This window comes from Arachis hypogaea, chromosome 19 (genome assembly GCF_003086295.3).
Source record: "Arachis hypogaea cultivar Tifrunner chromosome 19, arahy.Tifrunner.gnm2.J5K5, whole genome shotgun sequence".
Classification (NCBI taxonomy): Eukaryota; Viridiplantae; Streptophyta; class Magnoliopsida; order Fabales; family Fabaceae; genus Arachis; species Arachis hypogaea.
The window spans coordinates 151,864,167-151,873,773 of NC_092054.1; positions in this window are offsets into that span (position 1 = coordinate 151,864,167).

Here is a 9,607-nt window from a genome sequence, read left to right on the forward strand (position 1 = left end):
TGCAAGCTTAAAATTGATGAGCAATTCGATCTAATATATAATATTGTTCCCAGAGTACGTGATGTTGCCGTGTAGTAACTTACTTATTGTCTCAATCAGATCTTGAATTTTTTTTTTTTTTTGAAGGCATACCATGATGGTTATCATATTAAGTAGCAACTATTTTTAAATTTGCATAAGATTGTAGCAGTAAGTAGTAAGATAGAACGTAATACTAGTGTTGACATAATTTATGTTTTGATATACTGTTTTACAAAATTTAACCCTATGAGTGCATTGCATATATGAGTTTTAGGTGTTTAGTTATAGGTTGTTGATTGACTTTCATCAATTTTCGGAAGGCAAGTAGCAACATCTAGAGAGCTTAAAAGGTAAGGACATGCCTGGTTTCATTAGCTTGTTATTTTCTCCTTTATAGAATATTATTCCGTATGCAAATAAATTAAAGAAAAAAAGATGGTAACAATTAATGCATCTTGCTTACTGTAAGCTTGTCTTGTGTTGGTCCACTCTGCAATATCTAGTGCAATGATATGATGATGGGTGCGTGCATGATTAGATTTTTGAGGAAAAACGAAACACACAAAACACACATTGAGGGCAGTTTGTTCACTTTGTTGTGTTGTTTTTGGTCAAGTCAATATGCGTTAGCTAGGAGCCATCAGTTAGGTATTGGGGCCTATGCCCCAATCTATTAGGCTATCATTATTCTAGAATTTGAATTCTCTAAAATAAAAAAAAACTTGATAAAATAATAATATAAAAGATTAATTATTATTAATTTTATAATTTCTATAAAATATATATTCTATTATATTAATTTTAAAATAATTAATTATTCATTTTATCATTTTATCGGTTTTCTTATTTTAAAAGATCTTGACCTATCATTTCTATTACTAACATTTAAACATGAAATGAACGGTAGCCGCCGGTACCAAGTAAAAACTTAGAGATAATATAATAAATAACAAGTGTACTTACGTCCTCATCCGGAGCTGATGCTCTATTGTCTATTTAGTATTTACTGGGAATTAATCTTTCAAATATTTCTTTTTAAAATTGATCTCGTTAAATGTAATTTTTATTATACAATTATTTTTTATTGGCTTTTTTTTTATTTCACTTAAAAGAGTAAGAGACACAGAAAGGGGACACCGGGACAGTACTTGGATAAGGTTGCCACTTGCTGGCTTGTCCCTCTACTCTCTCTAGTCTCTATTAGATTATTATTAGGTACCCCCTCCTGGCTCCTGCATTTTCTTTCCTTTTCCCTTTTCCCTTTTGATTTCTGCCACATTATCTACACCTTTTGCTACCTATAATAAATTGCACGATTTTCATATTCTTGTAGTATACGTCTTATTCTATTCTTAAATGATAATCTTTTCTAAAAAAGATTACTTAAAATACATCTTAAATTTATCAGTATTAAAATTATAGAAATTTTTAGATTACTTTTACTTTTTACCCTTTTTATCAGTGTGTAAGCAAGCGAGAGTTATTTAAAAAAATAGGATACGTTAAAAAATAAAGATGACTAGTAAGAATATAACGTCTCTATTTATCTCCATACTATATTTTAAAAATGTCAATTAGGTTTCCATTATCTTCCCTTATTTGGAGACACTACAATTTCATTTCCCTATTCTCCACGTTTACAATTTTAATTTGTTTAGAGAAACATAGGGTTCCAAATTAGTGAGAAGTTTCAAGAAACGCCAGCAATTGAATTAAACACTGGAAGCTTCTATCACTCTTATATAGAACAATTGATAAATAGCAATTACGTTACATTACAACCCAGGAACAAAATAAAGAAAGTGACCCACATGATTGGCTTCAAATTCATTTAAATAGAACAAGCAACGGAAGTTAGTATTAATAATGTACCTCCCATAGGGGGGAAAAATAGTGTTGGTGGGGCAATGATTCCGAGATTAGTTAGAAAGAGTGATGGAAATTCAGACGTTTCTTAAGTATCCATATGCAAAAATCATTATTTTATAGCATATCCCCCCTCCCCCTTTTTTTCATTTTTTTCCCTTCTGGATGTTTCAATAAGTTTATAATTAGATAAACTTATATGTAACTACTTTGAAAATGATGGATACTTAATAATCATACTAAAAAAGAGTTGTATATTATAAGGTTGTAATGTGAAATTTATTATAATAATATGTATGTATATTCTTTAACTTTTCTATAATTATTAAAACTAGTTGTTTATTATAGAATAATACTATATATTCAAAAAAAATTTTAACTACATCTAATTAAATTGATCTGACAATGAGTTATAGTTCAAATGGCATAGTCTTCTCATACTCATCTAAGAGGTCGTGGGTTTGAGTTTCTCTATTTTTAGTAAAAAAAAAATAAAATTAAATTGATCTAACATAACAAAAATCAGTTATGATTAATATTATTCTAAGTTTTTTTGTTTAAATTAATTAGACTTGGTTCATAAAAAGATTTGAATGTGTCTTATTATTACTCATTATTTGATGCCAAACACTAATAAGAAATATGATGATAGATACCTCTCCTTCATTCTTAATAAAGTTAAATCTTAAAATAGTCTCTGAACTTCCATTCGAGTTTTAAAGTAATCCCTGAAATTAAGAATTACTCAAATTTGTTCCCGAAATTATCCTTCAAAACTCATAGTAATCTCTAAAGAAACTGGGGAAGGGTTGGAGAAGGGAAGTGTGTTTTTTTTTTTAATAAATATAAAACGCCGTCGTTTCAGTTGTTTCCAGTGGTAAGGATAGACGAAAATTATTTTAGGGACTACTATAAGTCTCGAAAGATAACTTTAGAAACGAATTTGAATAATTATTAACTTCAGAAATTACTTTAAAACTCAATTACAATTCAAAGACTACTTTAAAATTTAACTCTTCTTAATAAGATAACATGTGAAAGTAATAACAATGCGATGATAACAATGCGATGATATTAATGGGTAACTAACACAAAGTTAAAAATTTGAATAAAAAGTTAAAACTTTGAATATTCATCATACTATAATTTAACTTGATTTCCCCCTGAAGATTCCGCAATTAAATTGATTGAAGTCGGAAACATACAGCGACACATGTTGGGTAGCTAAAGAGTAAATAAATGAACACACATATCTCAAAATAAAGACAACAATATCAAAGACTACTATCTACTTGATAGTAATAAACTAATAATAGTAATAAAGAAAGAAACTACCACATGGCAACGTAACGTTTATGGAATATAGTTACTAGGGCAAAAAATTTAAAAAGACCAAGAAGAAAAGAAGAGAATAGTATTACAAGAGAGAAAAAAAATAAAGAAAATATTATTATTTTGAATTAATACTTGATCGATAATAATTTGTATTTATATTTATAGAAATTTGTACATATAAAATACATAATTTACATTTATATTTATCAGAATTTGCACACATAAATCAATATTAAAGATAATTTAATATTTATTGTTCATACCCTGACCCAACGATAAGGCCCAGGTACAAATAAAAGGCCCAATCTGAAGGATTGAGCCTCACCTAGCACCGACCTTCCTCCTGCGAAGTCGGTTCTTACCACGACTTACCCTAAAGAAGTCGGGGACGAGAGTTAGCTGGCAGATAAACATTCGCTTGAATGAGTAACTGTCCCTAGAATCTCTCTAACCACTTCCAAGAGTCATATCCAAACCTCCCTGAGATAAAGGGACGGTTAACACCCTAAAAAAGTGGCACTACTCCAACGGTGGTTATTGGATCACCACTATAAATACACTGACACCCCTCATGTATCTCTAAGTCCCAATACTCTCTAGGCCTGCTCACACCCTTGCTGACTTAGGCATCGGAGTGTCTTTGCAGGTACCACCCCCATTCGTTCATACTCACAAGTTGGACGGAGGCCCCCAAGACGCAGACCCGCTCGAAGGCTTCCTTCCTCAAACGATTGGGCCAACCCAGTGAGTCCAGCCCAACAATCTCCGGTTACCCATCGTAACATTGGCGCCGTTGCCGGGGACCCGAGAGATCAACCAGTGATGGCGGACAGATCCCCTGAGGAGGGTCATGTGGAGCAGATTCCGAACAAGAGAATCTGGACACCGGAAATAATGACGTGGACCTAACCCTCCACCAGGGAACCAACGATCAACACAGAGAGGGTACCTCCGGAGTCAAAACTCCGAAGGTGAATTCCTCAGAAGGGTGCGAATCAGAGAAGGACGGACAGTCCCACGCAACTGAACTTATGGGATTAGTCCATGTCCACCAAAGTCGCTTGGAACAGCTATAACAGGAACGGGAGCGACAAAGGGAAGTAGAAAAGCACCTAAGAGAGGAGATGGATCGACGAAAAGAGTTAGAAAAAAAACTCTTGAAGTTAGAATCCTCCCTCAAAGGTCGGAACTCCCGTGACGATAGAGAAGAGTCGCCCCCAGGAGGGGAGGATCCTTTTAGCGAGAACATAATGAGGGCAAAAGTTCCAAGAAACTTTAAAAGCCCCGATATGGACCTCTATGATGGAACCACAGATCCGAAGCATCATTTAAGCAACTTTAAAAGTCGGATGTATCTGGCTGATGCTTCTAACGCGACGCGCTGCAAAGGTTTCCCGACCACCTTATCGAAAGCAGCGATGAAGTGGTTCGATAGCCTCCCTCCGAGGTCGGTCACCAGTTTCGAGGACCTCTCAAGAGAGTTCCTGATGAGGTTCTCCATCCAGAAGGACAAAGTAAAACATGCGCCAAGCCTCCTAGGAATAAAACAGGAGGTCGGAGAATCCTTACGAGCCTATATGGAAAGGTTCAACAAAGCATGTTTAGAAATCCAAGACCTGCCCACCGAGGCAGTCATAATGGGGTTAGTCAATGGGCTTAGAGAAGGTCTCTTCTCACAGTCCATATCAAAAAGACACCCCACCTCCTTAAGTGATATACAGGAAAGAGCTGAAAAGTACATCAACATGGAGGAGAATGCTAGGCTGAGAGATTCGAGTTGGCGACCTGGGCATCCACCCTCAACAAAAGAGAGGGAGAGAGAACCCAAGAAGAAGGAAGAACTCGGTCTCGATAGACCAAGAAAATATCACTCTTATACTCCTCTAAAGGTTTCCATAGTGGATGTATACAGAGAGATTTGCAATACTGAAAGGTTGCCTCCTCCCAGACCTATTAAAAATAAAAAAGGGGGGAGTCGCAGCGACTACTGTGAGTACCATAAAATATATGGTCACTCGACAAATGACTGTTACGACCTTAAAAATGTGATAGAAAAGCTGGCTAGAGAAGGTCGGCTTGACAGATATCTCATAGAAAGGTCGGACAGTCATGGGAAGAGAAAGCGAGACGATGTGGATAGAAGAGACCCACCACCGCAGACTCCGGAGAGACATATCCATACGATCTCAGGAGGGTTCGCGGGAGGGGGACTCACTAAATCCTCTCGCAAAAGGCATCTCAAGCGAGTCTACCAGGTCGGAGGAGAATCATCCGACCTCCTTACCATTTCATTCACAAAAGAGGATGGACAAGGAATAATCCCTGGGCATGATGACCCAGTGGTAATTACTATGATCCTAGCCAATGCCCATCTCCATAGAACCCTAGTAGACCAAGGAAGCTCAGCGGACATCTTTTTCAAGCCCGTTTTTGACAAACTAAGGTTGGATGAGAAAGAATTAAGAGCCTACCCCAACACCTTGTACGGACTAGGGTCAGCATATAATGCTTTAATCGGCAGAGCTACCCTTAATCGACTCGGAGCGGTGGTATCCACTCCCCACCTTTGCATGAAATTCCCAACCTCAGCGGGAATAGCAACGGTGAGGGGAGATCAGAAATTGGCAAGGAAATGCTACAATGAAAGCCTGAACCTGAGAGGAAAAGGCAGAGAAGTCCACACCATAGAGCTCGGCGGTGCAGGGGCCCGAGAAGAGCTGCGACCACAGCCGGGAGGAAAAACTGAGGAAATACAGGTCGGCAAAAAGGAAGGAAAAAACACCAACATAGGAGCCAACCTAGGGGAAACCCTAAAGCAAGGGTTGATTAAGCTCCTAAGAGACAATTCCAACCTCTTTGCCTGGAAAGCCTCCGACATGCCCGGGATAGACCCCGAGCTCATGTCCCACAAGCTCTCGGTATACCCAGGGTCCCGACCTGTACAACAAAGAAGACGCAAGCTCGGCCCAGAACGAGCCCTAGTAGTAGAAAAACAAGTACAGGCGCTCCTAGAAGCCGGCTTCATCAGAGAAGTCAAATACCCAACGTGGCTAGCTAATGTAGTGCTAGTCAAAAAACAAAATGGCAAATGGAGAATGTGTGTCGACTATACCGATTTAAATAAGGCATGTCCCAAGGACCCTTATCCACTACCAAGTATTGATATCCTTGTAGACTCCAGCTCGGGATATCAATACTTGTCGTTCATGGATGCCTACTCGGGGTATAACCAAATCCCAATGTACGAGCCAGACCAGGAGAAGACATCATTCATCACACCCAGAGCTAACTTCTGCTATGTGGTCATGCCATTTGGATTGAAAAATGCAGGGGCCACATATTAGAGGCTGATGAATAAGGTGTTCGCTCCCCACCTTGGGAGCTTAATGGAAGTCTACGTCGACGACATGCTAGTAAAAACCAAGGAAGAAGTCGACCTCTTGTCAGACCTCTCGCAAGTATTTGACACCATGAGGTCACACGGGATGAGGCTAAATCCCGCAAAGTGTACCTTCACGGTGGAAGCTGAAAAATTTTTAGGGTTCATGCTGACACAAAGGGGGATCGAGGCAAATCCCGATAAGTGTAGAGCCATCCTAGAAATGAAAAGCCCGACTTGCTTAAGAGAGGTCCAGCAGCTAAACGGCCGACTTGCAGCCCTCTCCAGATTCTTGGCAGGATCAGCACTAAAATCCCTTCCATTATTCTCCTTATTGAGAAAGGGATGTCAGTTCGAATGGACTCCTGAATGCGAAGAGGCGTTCCAGGAGTTCAAAAGATTCTTGAGTCAACCTCCGATTCTGACCCGACCTACAGTTGGAGAAGACCTCGTCCTATACTTATCTGTAGCAGACAAGGCTATCGCGTCAGCCCTGATAAGAGAAGACGAGGCCGGTCAGCATCCGGTGTATTTCATCAGCAAAGTTCTACAAGGCCCCGAGCTAAGGTACCACAAACTAGAGAAGTTTGCCTACTCCTTAGTAGTAGCCTCACAAAGGCTATGGCCTTACTTTCAAGCTCATACAATAAGAGTCCGCACGAACTAACCCATGAAGCAAATCCTCCAAAAGACGGATGTTGCAGGAAGAATGGTTCAATGGGCAATAGAGCTCTCCGAGTTCGATTTGAAGTACGAAACTCGGACAACTATCAAAGCTCAATGCCTCACCGACTTCATAGCTGAGTACGCGGGAGACCAAGAGGAAAAGCCAGCTTCATGGGAACTCTATGTAGATGGATCCTCGAATAAGACAGGAAGCGGTGCAGGCATAATACTAGTGGACGAAAGGGGAACCCAAATAGAGGTTTCCCTCAAATTTGAATTCCCAGCTTCAAATAATCAAGCAGAATATGAAGCCCTGATTGCCGGATTAAAGTTGGCAGAAGAAATCGGTGCAAAAAAAGTGATGATATATAGCGATTCCCAAGTGGTGACTTCCCAGATAAACGGAGAATATCAGGCAAAAGACCCAAATATGAAGAGATACTTGGAAAAAACTTTGGAATACCTCGGGCGCTTTGCAGAAGCCGAGGTCAAACACATAACTCGGGATCTCAATAGCAGAGCAGACGCCCTCTCCAAGTTAGCAAGTACCAAACCAGGAGGAAATAATAGATGCCTGATCCAAGAAACTCTACAGGAACCTTCTGTGGTAAAAACAGAAGAAAGGCAAGTGGTCCTTAAGGTAACCGGATTAAACCTCGGATGGATGAATCCCTTGGTCGAATATATGAAATTTGACATCCTCCCCAAAGAGGAAAAAGAGGCTAAGAAAATCCGGAGGGAAGCACAACACTACACCCTGGTGAAAAATATCCTCTATAGAAGAGGAATATCAACACCATTGTTAAAGTGCGTATCGACCTTGAGAACCACCGAGGTATTAGAGGAGGTCCATAACGGGATCTGCGGAAATCATCTCGGAGCCAGGTGGCTCGCCAGGAAAGTAATCCGAGCTGGATTCTATTGGCCGACCTTGCAGAAAGATGCCACAGAATTTGTGAAAAAATGTCAACCATGCCAAATGCATGCAAACTTCCACGTGGCTCCCCCCGAGGAACTCATCAGTATAACTTCTCCATGGCCTTCGCAAAGTGGGGAATGGATTTGTTAGGTCCCTTTCCCCAAGCGCCAGGACAAGTCAAATATCTGATCGTGGGAATAGACTATTTCACAAAATGGATAGAAGCAGAACCATTGGCTACCATCACAGCCCAAAGAAGTCGGAGGTTCCTCTACAAAAATATCATCACAAGATATGGGATACCATATTCCATCACTACAGATAATGGAACCCAATTCACCGACTCTACCTTCAGAAGCCTGGTGGCCAGTATGAAGATTAAACACCAGTTCACCTCGGTGGAGCACCCGCAAGCAAATGGACAAGCCGAGGCAGCCAACAAAGTCATACTGGCAGGATTAAAGAAAAGGCTACAAGATGCAAAAGGAGCCTGGGCTGAGGAGCTCCCACAAGTGTTATGGGCTTACAGGACAACGCCCCAATCCGCCACTGGAGAAACGCCCTTCCGACTAGTCTATGGCGTAGAAGCCATGATACCAATAGAAATCAGCGAACAAAGTCCAAGGGTGATCCTCCATGATAAAATCGGAAACATACAGGGGCGCAAAGAGGAGCTCGATTTGCTCCCCAAAGTCCGAGAAGAAGCCAAGATAAGAGAAGCAGCGCTGAAGCAAAGGATGACTACAAGGTACAACAAAAAAGTCATCCTAAGGAGCTTTGCCTCAAGCGATTTGATCTTGATCAGAAATGGCATTGGAGTCAATAAATCAGGGGAAGGAAAGCTCGCCGCCAATTGGAAGGGACCTTACAAAGTTAGCGAGGTCTTAGGAAAAGGTTATTATAAAGTGACCGACCTGAATGGTACCGAGTTACCAAGGTCGTGACATGCTTGTAATATGAAAAGGTACTACAGTTAAAAGCGAACTCTATTCCCTGATGTACTCTTTTCCCAACTTCACGATTTTTTCCCAAAACATTAAAGGGTTTTTTTTGAAGAAGGGTTTTTAATGAGGCATCATAGTAGAGGCTAAGGGGGAAAAGATTATTAAAAACCCTTAGTAGCAGTAAAGTACCTTCCCAAATTAATAAAGATCTTTTGCAATATCTCTTATAAATTCCTTCTCGTTTATTTTTCGTTCTACGAAATGCGCCGACTGAAGCTCGACAAAACGTGAAAATCCCATGAACTAACCTAAATGGTGGTCAGGATAAAACGACGAGGTACAAGTCGGTGTAAAGAGGTTATAAAAGTTGATCATAAGAAACTCGGGACCGTTTCGACTCATAAGTCGGAGAAAAAACCGAGTTGAAATAAAAACGCATCGCAAAAATAACCTAAGTCATAGAAACTCAATAAAACA